The 12,194-nt window shown below is 47.4% G+C and overlaps 1 protein-coding gene across 1 annotated transcript in view; it reads left to right on the top strand.

The window, feature by feature from the left end:
* The window catches only part of CLPB (ClpB family mitochondrial disaggregase), a 178,032-nt gene that overhangs the window by 71,077 nt on the left and 94,761 nt on the right, over positions 1 to 12,194 (top strand). The gene's annotated exons all lie outside the window — the stretch shown is intronic.

Raw genomic sequence — 12,194 nt, 5'->3', positions numbered from 1 at the left:
TCAGGTTGGAGTGAGCTTGAGATGTCTCCCGGTGCATCACTGCTGAATATATGCTAATTAACCATTCTACCCTTAGAAGCTAAACACACCTCCAGAACCGCTGGAATGCAATGATGTGTCAGCTTGTTAAATTGTACAGAGCCATAATAATCCAACATGCATACAGACTGTTTTGGATTGTTTGATCCTCATCAATGCATGGCATAGGATCAATGTAGCTCTATGGGGTAGCAAACTTTTGTTTTCCATAGCATTTTAGTAAGAGGGCTTTTTGTAACCCCTTAAGGTAGCCATACATCAGGCGATTTGGCGGCCAATCGACCATCCAGTTTGATTGGATGAAAGTCGGTGCCGCCAAGTGCACACCCGACCGACAAAGCGACCAATTTCCGCCCTGAAATTGGTCGCTTTGTCAATAGTGCATGCTGAAAGATGTCAGGCCAAAGTTTGTTGGTCAGGTGCGCGGCGGGAACGGCATGCAATTTCTCGATGATCGACGCAACCATTGGCATAGTGTATACATTACCTGTCCGCGCACCTGGAAGCCAGCGGGGGGACCAGCGGAGGCCGCGGACAGGTAATTTATCACTTCGGTACGGCGGGGATTAGGGGGGCACAGCGGCGAGGCAGCCCACAGGGCTGATTTCGGATTGATCTCAGCATGAAATTGATAGTGAATTGGCCTGCGGTGTATGTGCAGCCGACAGATCTCTCTCTAGATCAGAGAGGGCTTTGTCTCTTGGTGGAATCTGCCCATCATCGTCCGATGTACGGCTACCTTAACCCACCCCGAGGAGTTCTGGTTCACCATGAGCTTGCTGGGTAGTCTTGTAACTCGTGATATACAAGCACAGAAAGTATAAACGATGTTTGTGCTTTTTGCAAATTTTTTTATTTTTTTTTGTAAACTTTCACATTGAAAAGAAAAATTTGTTTGACCATATTGCGAAAACACAAGGTATTTTCGCAAATATTTTATCGAAATTGAAAATGGCATTTTTGATGGGAAAATGACTTTGGCTAGAAATGTTTTTCTGGAAATGTTTTTGGATTGTGGAACGAATCCTCTTTTTCATTAATCCTTATGGAGGAATTCGATTTGATATAAGAGTGCTTTGGATGACAAGCATGTCTCCAGCAAAGGCATTCAAGCGGTATAAAACCCAGACATGATATTCATTAAAAACATGTTGTCCTACTTTTTTATATGCCATACGGTTATCATATTTGCTTTTGTGCATAAGTATTACTATTCATGTAGAAATTAGTTCCCAAAGTACTTTTTTTTTGTTTTTTGCTTTGAGAGCTGCCTTTGCATTTTATTCATAACTGGTTAATTCATCTTGTAATGTACGCAGAAATGCTTTCTGAGTGTCTGACTGTATTCAGGAGTGTCTGCGCAGTCAGAGAAGTGTTTACTTATTTGTATCAAGTGAGGAATGTAAACACAAGATAACATTATCTCCAGTGAGGATGCGTCCAGCTTTCCCTGCAGGGAGCTTGTATGTCCTGTGTTTAACTAGTTGAATGCTGTTCTAGTAAAAAAAAAAATTGGTGGTAGTATATAATATGCTGTAAATAATCTTTAAAAGCCAAGAAGAAATGCTGGGTTTCATTCCGCTTTAAGCTCTCAAACCAAGTTACATAGTTTGGTTGAAAAAAGACATTCGTCCATCAAGTTCCCCTGTAATATCCGCCGCACGCCTCTGCCGTCTTTCCTTCACCATTGTGATTGGCCAGCTTTGTAAACAGCGGTGGAATTCGGCAGGAAGTGGCGGTGGAATTCGGAAGGAAGTGGCGGCGATCCTACGCAGGCGAGTCCCCTGAATCGGGGCAGCGTTTCCAGGCTCTCATAAGCTGCGGCGCCCCGGGTTACCGGAGACCTGCGAGCTCCGGCTGATCCTATTGACAACAGCCCTACAAGCCTCGCTACTCCGAAGAAAAATTGTTAAGCGTCCGGAGTTAATAAAATTTGAGTAATGTGGACCTGTCACCGGGATAAACTTTTTTCAATAGCTGCGACAGAAACATATTTCCCCAATGAGTGGCCTCCCCACAGCTGCTGCACACAGCCTGAGCCACATTTATCAAATATTATAAGGCAGGGCAGCTAATGCCTGGTGTGGGGGAGAGGGACACACAGCCCGGGGTGCGGACCAGGTGCCTCCCCCCCCCCCCCCCTCGCTCACACTGTGGGTGGTGACAAATTGCCCAGTCTATTAAGGGGTCTAAAGGTTGTAGCCCCCCTCGGCACGGGGACAATAGACAGTCTGATCTTTTCAGTTTAACCCACTGCCTTCCTCATCAAAAGAGGCTTTTGTGTGGGCCCAGTTCAGGGGGGCTGCGGTCCCCCCTCTGTGACGGCTTCTGTGGGGTGTCAGTGCGGTCATGCCATGCTGGCTGTCATTCCATTGCGGTAGTTCTGTCTGACAAAATGTTCCATATCCAAGTCAGAGGAAAATCAGAAAATCACAGCATACGTTTGTTTTTGTCTTTTATTATTATTTAGTTTTATATAGCCCAGATATCTTCTTCACTTTACAGAGTACATAGTCATGTCACTGACTGTCCTCAGAGGAGCTCACACTCTAATCCTACCATAGTCATAGTCTAATGTCCTACCATATTATTATTATGTATTTATATGGCACTGACATCTTCTGCAGCACATTACAGAGTACATAGTCATGTCACTGACTGTCCTCAGAGGAGCTCACACTCTAATCCTACCATAGTTATAGTCTAATGTCCTACCATATTATTATGTATTTATATAGCACTGACATCTCCTGCAGCACATTACAGAGTACATAGTCATGTCACTGACTGTCCTCAGAGGAGCTCACACTCTAATCCTACCATAGCCATAGTCTAATGTCCTACCATATTATTATGTATTTATATAGCACTAACCTCTCTTGCAGTACTTTACAGAGTACATAGTCATGTCACTGACTGTCCTCAGAGGAGCTCACACTCTAATCCTACCATAGTCATAGTCTAATGTCCTACCATATTATTATGTATTTATATAGCACTGACATCTTCTGCAGCACATTACAGAGTACAGAGTCATGTCACTGACTGTCCTCAGAGGAGCTCACACTCTAATCCTACCATAGTCATAGTCTAATGTCCTACCATATTATTATTATGTATTTATATGGCACTGACATCTTCTGCAGCACATTACAGAGTACATAGTCATGTCACTGACTGTCCTCAGAGGAGCTCACACTCTAATCCTACCATAGTTATAGTCTAATGTCCTACCATATTATTATTATTATTATGTATTTATATAGCACTGACATCTCCTGCAGCACTGTACAGAGTACATAGTTATGTCACTTAAAGGGAAGGTCCAAAAAAAAAAAAAAAAAATCCACTTACCTGGGGCTTCCTCCAGCCCCTGGCAGCCTTCCTGTGCCCTTGCCGCAGCTCTGATGGCTCCCGGTGTCCTCTGCTGCAAAAGCCACGTTGCCAAGTTGGCTTTCTGGTCGGCCTCTTGTGCGCTCCATCGAACAGGTCACGTGGTCTGGCCGACGTCATCAAGATTGTACTGCGCAGGCGCAGTAGTTTGACGCCTGCGCAGTACAATCCTGATGACGTCGGACGTAGGTAGTTATGGGGCTTTCAGTATAGATAGGTAGGTAGGTAGGTAGGTAGGTATGGGGCTTTCAGTATAGGTAGGTAGGTATGGGGCTTCCCCCTCCTCGCTCGTCCCCCCAAACATCTACAAGCACCACCTTACCTCGGCCTCGAATTCGAGCGTGGCAGAGGTTGTTTCCCCAATGTTCGGTTTCTGCTAGCAGGAACAGCAGGAGTGAGAGGGAGGTCTGCGGCTGTGCGCTCCACGCTGGAATCGAGGCAGAGGTAAGCTGGTGCTTGTAGATGTGCGGGGGGACGAGACGAGGGGGGTGAGGGAGAGGGGCGGACGGGATCGCTACGATCTGAGGTCTGGACATTGGATCCGGGGCATCATGGCAACAGGTTCGGGTGCGGTGCCCCGGATAAAAAAACCCTAGCGACACCACTGCTGACAGCTTCTGCAGCACTTTACAGAGTACATAGTCATGTAACGACAACATTTCTATAGCGCTTTTCTTCCATAGGACTCAAAGCACTTAGGCTCTCTGATTCAGTGATTGGTAGTAGGATAAAGTATTAACACACAAAAAAATTATATTTCTGCAAATGCCACAGGTGGGTTTTCAGTCTCCCCTCCTACTTTGGTGAGATTTCCCTGCAGTGGATTGTGTCTCCTCCCCTCCCACAATGGTGAGATCTCCCTGCAGTGGTTTGTGTCTCCTCCCCTCCCATAGTGGTGAGCTCTCCCTGCAGTGGTTTGTGTCTCCTTTCCTCCCACAATGGTGAGATCTTCCTGCAGTGGTGTGTCTTCTCCCCTCCCACAATAGTGAGATCTCCCTGCAGTGGGTTGTGTCTCCTTCCCTCCCACAATAGTGAGATCTCCCTGCAGTAGTTTGTGTCTCCTCCCCTCCCATAGTGGTGAGCTCTCCCTGCAGTGGTTTGTGTCTCCTTCCCTCCCACAATGGTGAGATCTCCCTGCAGTGGTGTGTCTTCTCCCCTCCCACAATAGTTAGATCTCCCTGCAGTGGTTTGTGTCTCCTCCCCGCCCACAATGGGGAGATTTCCCTACAGTGGTGTGTCTTCTCCCCTCCCACAATAGTGAGATCTCCCTGTAGTGGTTTGTGTCTTCCCCCCCCCCCCCCAATGGTGAGATCTCCCTGCAGTGGTTTGTGTCTCTCTCTCCCCCCCCCCCCCCCCCCCGCAATGGTGAGATCTCCCTGCAGTGGTTTGTGTCTCCTCCCCTCCCACAATGGTGAGATCTCCCTGCAGTAGTTTGTGTCTCCTCCCCTCCCACAATGGTTAGATCTCCCTGCAGTAGTTTGTGTCTCCTCCCCTCCCACAATGGTGAGATCTCCCTGCAGTAGTTTGTGTCTCCTCCCCTCCCACAATGGTGAGATCTCCCTGCAGTGGTTTGTGTCTTCCCCCCCACCCCCCAATGGTGAGATCTCCCTGCAGTGGTTTGTGTCTCCTCCCCTCCCACAATGGTGATCTCCTTGCAGTGGTTTGTGTCTCCTCCCCTCCCGCAATGGTGAGATCTCCCTGCAGTAGGTTGCCCCCTCCCACAATGGTGAGATCTCCCTGCAGTGGTTTGTGTCTCCTCCCCACCCAAAATGGCGAGGTCTCCCTGCTGTGGTTTGTGTCTCCTCCCCTCCCACAATGGTGAGATCTCCCTGCAGTGGTTTGTGTCTCCTCCCCACCCACAATGGGGAGATTTCCCTACAGTGGTGTGTCTTCTCCCCTCCCACAATAGTGAGATCTCCCTGTAGTGGTTTGTGTCTCCCCCCCCCCCCCAATGGTGAGATCTCCCTGCAGTGGTTTGTGTCTCTCTTCCCCTCCCCCCCTGCAATGGTGAGATCTCCCTGCAGTGGTTTGTGTCTCCTCCCCTCCCACGATGGTGAGATCTCCCTGCAGTAGTTTGTGTCTCCTCCCCTCCCACAATGGTGAGAACTCCCTGCAGTGGTTTGTGTCCCCCCCCCCCCCACAATGGTGAGATCTCCCTGCAGTGGTTTGTGTCTCCTCCCCTCCCACAATGGTGAGATCTCCCTGCTGTGGTGTGTCTTCTCCCCTCCCACAATAGAGAGATCTCCCTGTAGTAGTTTGTGTCTCCCCCCCCCCCCCCCCTCCACAATGGTGAGATCTCCCTGCAGTGGTTTGTGTCTCCCAACCCCCCCCCCCCCAATGGTGAGATCTTCCTGCAGTGGTTTGTGTCTCCTCCCCTCCCACAATGGTGAGATCTCCCTGCAGTAGTTTGTGTCTCCTCCCCTCCCACATTGGTGAGATCTCCCTGCAGTAGGTTGTCTCCTCCCTCCCACAATGGTGAGGTCTCCCTGCAGTGGTTTGTGTCTCCTCCCCTCCCACAATGGTGAGGTCTCCCTGCAGTAGTTTGTGTCTCCTCCCCACCCACAATGGTGAGATGTCCCTGCAGTAGTTTGTGTCTCCTCCCCTCCCACAATGGTGAGATTTCCCTGCAGTGGTTTGTGTCTTCTCCCCTCCCACAATGATGAGATCTCCCTGGGTGAGACTTCCTGCAGTAGTTTGTGTCTCCTCCCCCTCCCTCAATGGTGAGATCTTCTTGCAGTGGTTTGTCTCTTCCCCTCCTACAATGGTGAGATCTCCCTGCAGTAGTTTGTGTCTCCTCCCCTCCCATAGTGGTAAGCTCTCCCTGCAGTAGTTTGTGTCTCCTCACCACAATGGTGAGATCTCCCTGCAGTAGTTTGTGTCTCCTCCCCTCCCACAATGGTGAGATTTCCCTGCAGTGACTTGTGTCTCCTCCCCTCCCACAATGGTGAGATCTCCCTGCAGTGGTTTTTGTCTCCTCCCCTCCCGCAATGGTAAGATCTCCCTGCAGTGGTTTGTGTCTCCTCCCCTCCCATAATGGTGAGCTCTCCCTGCAGTGGGTTTGTGTCTCCTCCCCTCCCATAGTGGTAAGCTCTCCCTGCAGTAGTTTGTGTCTCCTCACCACAATGGTGAGATCTCCCTGCAGTAGTTTGTGTCTCCTCCCCTCCCACAATGGTGAGATCTCCCTGCAGTGGTTTGTGTCTCCTCCCCTCCCACAATGGCGAGATTTCCCTGCAGTGGTTTTTGTCTCCTCCCCTCCCGCAATGGTAAGATCTCCCTGCAGTGGTTTGTGTCTCCTCCCCTCCCATAATGGTGAGATCTCCCTGCAGGGGTTTGTGTCTCCTTCCCTCCCACAATGGTGAGATCTTCCTGCAGTAGTTTGTGTCTCCTCCCCTCACACAATGGTGAGATTTCCCTGCAGTAGTTTGTGTCTCCTTCCCTCCCACAATGGTGAGATCTCCCTGCAGTGGGTTTGTGTCTCCTCCCCTCCCACAATGCTGCTGAGGTCTGGGATTTGGTCAGAGTCGCCCTTTATGCTGCTCACACACAGCAGTGACCATCCTCCCCTCGTTGGGGCAGTTTTGGGAAGGCTGGGCAGCTCACCCCCCTCGCTGGCCGCTGCTCCCCCTCTGGCAGGGCCTGACACCTCTTATTTATGGCCGTGTAATATTTGATAGCTCCTCGGACTCTCGCGGTATCGATCAGCCCTCGGCAGTCAGGTTCTATCAATTATTGCTGCAATTAGTCAAGTCGCGGCTGCCATTAACAGGGGATTAAGCTAATATTGGAGAGCCGCATCGATTGATCCTGGAGAAGAAGGAAAGGCAGCGCTGTGTGGTCGGGGCTGAGAGAGAATAGATATCCGGGCCCCCAGGCTGTCATCAGGCCGCGGCCCAGGAGGACACAGCGCTCCCGCCGCCGATGCTGGACTATCAGTCATGTCAGCCCGGCCGAGGCCTAGTGCCTGATCTCCGTGATCAATGCCTTTATATCCTCTACACTTTGTGTCCACGAGTCCTGAGCGTGCGGACAGTCGCAGAGCATTACACACCGCGGGCAGCTCCCCCGCTCTCTGCTCCGGCGTGAGAAATACCACAAGAGCGGAATAATACAGCAAACCTGCTGCGAAAATAAACTCATGAGATAAGGAATTCTATGTGTGGTACAGCTAAGAAATACAACATTAGTAGCGAAGATATGAGTCTCGTGGTGTTTTCCAGTACAGGAAGAGTTAAACCGTGAGCTTTCGACTTCTAAAAAGCCTTCGTCGGACTGGTTCCTGACCAAAACAGTCCGACGAAGGCTTTTTATAAGTCGAAAGCTCACGGTTTATCCATCTCTAAGTTAGCCAATAAATGGTATCATCCTGATTCAAAACTTCTTGCTTTTACATGGCTAACACGGTACAAGACTCTACTGCTACTAGGAAGAGTTAAAAAACTTCAGTTGTTATCTATGCAAAAGAGCTTCTCTGAGCTATTGGACCCACTGGGTGGAAAACAGTCCTGTTTTCTGAAGCACTTAAAGAGGAATTCCAGTGAAAAAAATGTAATAAAAAGTGCTTGCTTTTTACGATAATTATGTATAAATGATTTAGTCAGTGTTTGCCCATTGTAAAAGCTTTCCTCTCCCTGATTTACATTCTGACACTTATCACATGGTGACATTTTTACTGCTGGCAGGTGATGTCAGTGGAAGGAGATGCTGCTTGCTTTTTTGGCAGTTGGAATCCGCTGTAAACAGCTATTTCCCACAATACAATGAGGTTCACAGACAGGAAACTGCCAGGACCATCGTCCTGACATCACAATGTGGGAGGGGTTTCACCACAATATCAGTCATACAGCGCCCCCTGATGGTCTGTTTGTGAAAAGGAATAGATTTCTCATGTAAAAGGGGGTATCAGCCACTGATTGGGATGAAGTTCAATTCTTGGTCACGGTTTCCTTTTAAACGACCAAGAAACCATGAGAGACAGGCTAAGATAAGGACCTTCTGCAGGAAAGTTCAAAGGTTAATTTGCTCTGCTCTGTTTTATAGTTTAAAATATAGATTACAGTTTATAAACTGCAAATAAGACAGAATGATGCAATGTTATAACCAGATAAAAAAAAAACTATGTAACTGAACATAAAAATATGAAACTCTTTTCTTTGCTGCTAATGTTCTTTCCTTTTCTGTACTACACATACACTATCATTATAGTTTATTTGGTTTTTTCGCTTCAGGTTTGCTGTAAGTTGGTCAAAATCACCATTTTATTGTCTGACCCCCAAACTCAGCCGACTCAGCCCGACTGATGGCCAGAAAACACTGATAAGGCTGTATTCACACTGGCATAAAAACCCTTCCGCTTAGTGAAACAGAACGATCTGCATCCATTCACATCAGTGCATTCGGAACAGATCTGTTCAGTCCGTTCCAGTAAGCAGAACACAACTTTAAGCCCGGCACAACTTTCGGATCAGCTGGACTAAGCAGAAAACGGCCGAGTGATGGAATCACTGCTAGTCTTTGAGAATGGACAGTGTTTAGCCTCAGTAGGCTGCTCGTTCGTACGTGTAGGATAATTCCCGCCACCATCCATTCGGATCCACTGCCGTCCATTTGGACCCCTGCCTGGAATAAAAGCCCGTATACCCATCCCAGCGCCCCAGCAGATGCATCAGGCTACAGCTGGCTTGCAATAAACCAATAGGAATCCTCTCTTCAGAGGAAAGATTCTCATTGGTTGGCTGAGTTAGGGATTCTCATTGGTTGGCTGAGTTAGGGATTCTCATTGGTTTGCTGAGTTAGGGATTCTCATTGGTTGGCTGAGTTAGGGATTCTCATTGGTTGGCTGAATTAGGGATTCTCATTGGTTCGCTGAGTTAGGGATTCTCATTGGTTGGCTGAGTTAGGGATTCTCATTGGTTGGCTGAGTTAGGGATTCCCGTTGGTTGGCTGAGTTAGGGATTCCCGTTGGTTGGCTGAGTTAGGGACTCCCGTTGGTTGGCTGAGTTAGGGATTCTCATTGGTTGGCTGAGTTAGGGATTCTCATTGGTTGGCTGAGTTAGGGATTCTCATTGGTTGGCTGAGTTAGGGATTCTCATTGGTTGGCTGAGTTAGGGATTCTCATTGGTTTGTGGAGTTAGGGATTCTCATTGGTTGGCTGAGTTAGGGATTCTCATTGGTTGGCTGAGATAGGGATTCTCATTGATTTGCGGAGTTAGGAATTCTCATTGGTTGGCTGAGTTAGGGATTCTCATTGGTTGGCTGAGTTAGGGATTCTCATTGGTTGGCTGAGTTAGGGATTCTCATTGGTTGGCTGAGTTAGGGATTCTCATTGGTTGGCTGAGTTAGGGATTCTCATTGGTTGGCTGAGTTAGGGATTCTCATTGGGTCGCTGAGTTAGGGATTCTCATTGGTTGGCTGAGTTAGGGATTCTCATTGGTTGGCTGAGTTAGGGATTCTCATTGGTTGGCTGAGTTAGGGATTCTCATTGGTTGGCTGAATTAGGGATTCTCATTGGTTGGCTGAGTTAGGGATTCTCATTGGTTGGCTGAGTTAGGGATTCTCATTGGTTGGCTGAGTTAGGGATTCTCATTGGTTGGCTGAGTTAGGGATTCTCATTGGTTTGCTGAGTTAGGGATTCTCATTGGTTGGCTGAGTTAGGGATTCTCATTGGTTGGCTGAATTAGGGATTCTCATTGGTTGGCTGAGTTAGGGATTCTCATTGGTTGGCTGAGTTAGGGATTCTCATTGGTTGGCTGAGTTAGGAATTCTCATTGGTTGGCTGAGTTAGAGATTCTCATTGGTTGGCTGAGTTAGGGATTCTCATTGGTTGGTGGAGTTAGGGATTCTCATTGGTTGGTGGAGTTAGGGATTCTCATTGGTTGGTGGAGTTAGGGATTCTCATTGGTTGGCTGAGTTAGGGATTCTCATTGGTTGGCTGAGTTAGGGATTCTCATTGGTTGGCTGAGTTAGGGATTCTCATTGGTTGGCTGAGTTAGGGATTCTCATTGGTTGGCTGAGTTAGGGATTCTCATTGATTTGCTGAGATAGGGATTCTCATTGGTTGGCTGAGTTAGGGATTCTCATTGGTTGGCTGAGTTAGGGACTCTCATTGGTTGGCTGAGTTAGGGACTCTCATTGGTTTGCTGAGTTAGGGATTCTCATTGGTTGGCTGAGTTAGGGATTCTCATTGGTTTGTGGAGTTGTGGACCAATGAAAATCCTCCCATGTGCTCATGGAGGATTCCCATTGGTCAATTGCAAACCATTTGGTGCCTGATGCTGTGATGGTTCTCTGGGATCTGTATAGGGGTATTTCTATCATGCAGAGGATTCGGACGGCGGAGTCAGAGGGATGTGAATGTGACAGCGACAAGTACCACACGGGTGGCAATGCGAAAACAGAACAGACAAAGAACTGACACTGCTGTAAGAAACTGATCTGTTTACACAGAAAACGGATCGTTGTTACAGGATCCATTTTTCAGTGTGAACCCAGCCGAATTCCAGCTTGCATGCAAATTGTATGCAGCTGGGAAGGGGGCCAATGACATAAGCATAGTATTGACTTACAAGCTACATAAAATGTGCATTAAAGTGATACAGCTGCTAACCTAGAAATAAAAAACACATATATAAGTAGATAAATACTACTTCTACCTACAGATGTATTATGCTATCCACGTAATGATTCCTGTGAATTTTATAAAGGAAAAGCAGAAACTCCTATTCTAGACAGCTTCCAGCTTGGTTACCTTTGAATGAAGCTAATCCTGACATCATTTCCTCCCTCGCTTTTTTTTTTTTTTTTTTCCTCTTTTTGCTAATTGTGTATTCGTTACCCGCCCTCCTCCCAGAGTCTTCAGACACTCCCACTGAGGTCTATACTAGGAAGTGCACTGTCTTATGTCATTAGAAGGAGGGGGAAATGAAGGGAAGAGGAGGAATATATTATAGATAAAAAGCATGCAACTCTTTGGCAATGGCAATTAAAGGGCCAGTGCTGCTACGGTATGTGATAACTCCAAACCATAACGGCAAAAAAAAGTTTTTTTGAATGCAGGATTAGCATCTTTATCACTTAATACACTCAGACCAGTTGCTGTTGAAATGTGATTATTATGGTGACAAGCCTGCTTTAAGAGTGCATGAGAACAATTTACATGCAGGGAGGGAGCAGCAGCAGAAGTACATATTGCAGGCTTTGTTTATTTTGACAGTGGTGCGTTTTTTGTTTTTTTGTAACAAAAGGTTTTTTTTTTAATGCATAGTTTAAAATAAAACTCGTCTGTTGTAGAAGAAAGGGCGGAGCTTGCGTAGGTCACGCTTTTTTTTGACAGTGATGTCCTGATCCCCGCTATCCTGTCTGCCATAGATTAACTAGAGTGACTGCCATTGTTGTGTTCCAGTGATGGGCGGTGGCCTATGAGAATAGCTCCTCCCAGGCAGGAGGGTCACTTGACTCTTTTTGCAGGGGAGAATTGTTATGGACACATTTTAAATGTAAAGGCAGCCACACATTACTTGATTTTCCTATGGACCGATTAAGCGATCAACTTTATTGGACAGTCAATTATAGTGTGGTCAATCAAAAGTTGATCTACTAGTGGGCCACACACTGCAAGTGCGATCCTATGCCATTCTCCTTCACTAATCAAGCTGATCGATGCCGTGCCTCCATACTCTGACATCAAACATCCATTCTGTGCCAACTGAAATCATGGGAACAGCGGCTGATTCCTTCAGATCGACCGATATTTTCCATCCTGTGTG

The sequence above is a fragment of the Hyperolius riggenbachi genome, chromosome 2 (genome assembly GCF_040937935.1).
Source record: "Hyperolius riggenbachi isolate aHypRig1 chromosome 2, aHypRig1.pri, whole genome shotgun sequence".
Classification (NCBI taxonomy): Eukaryota; Metazoa; Chordata; class Amphibia; order Anura; family Hyperoliidae; genus Hyperolius; species Hyperolius riggenbachi.
This window is presented reverse-complemented; position numbering and strand designations above follow the sequence as displayed.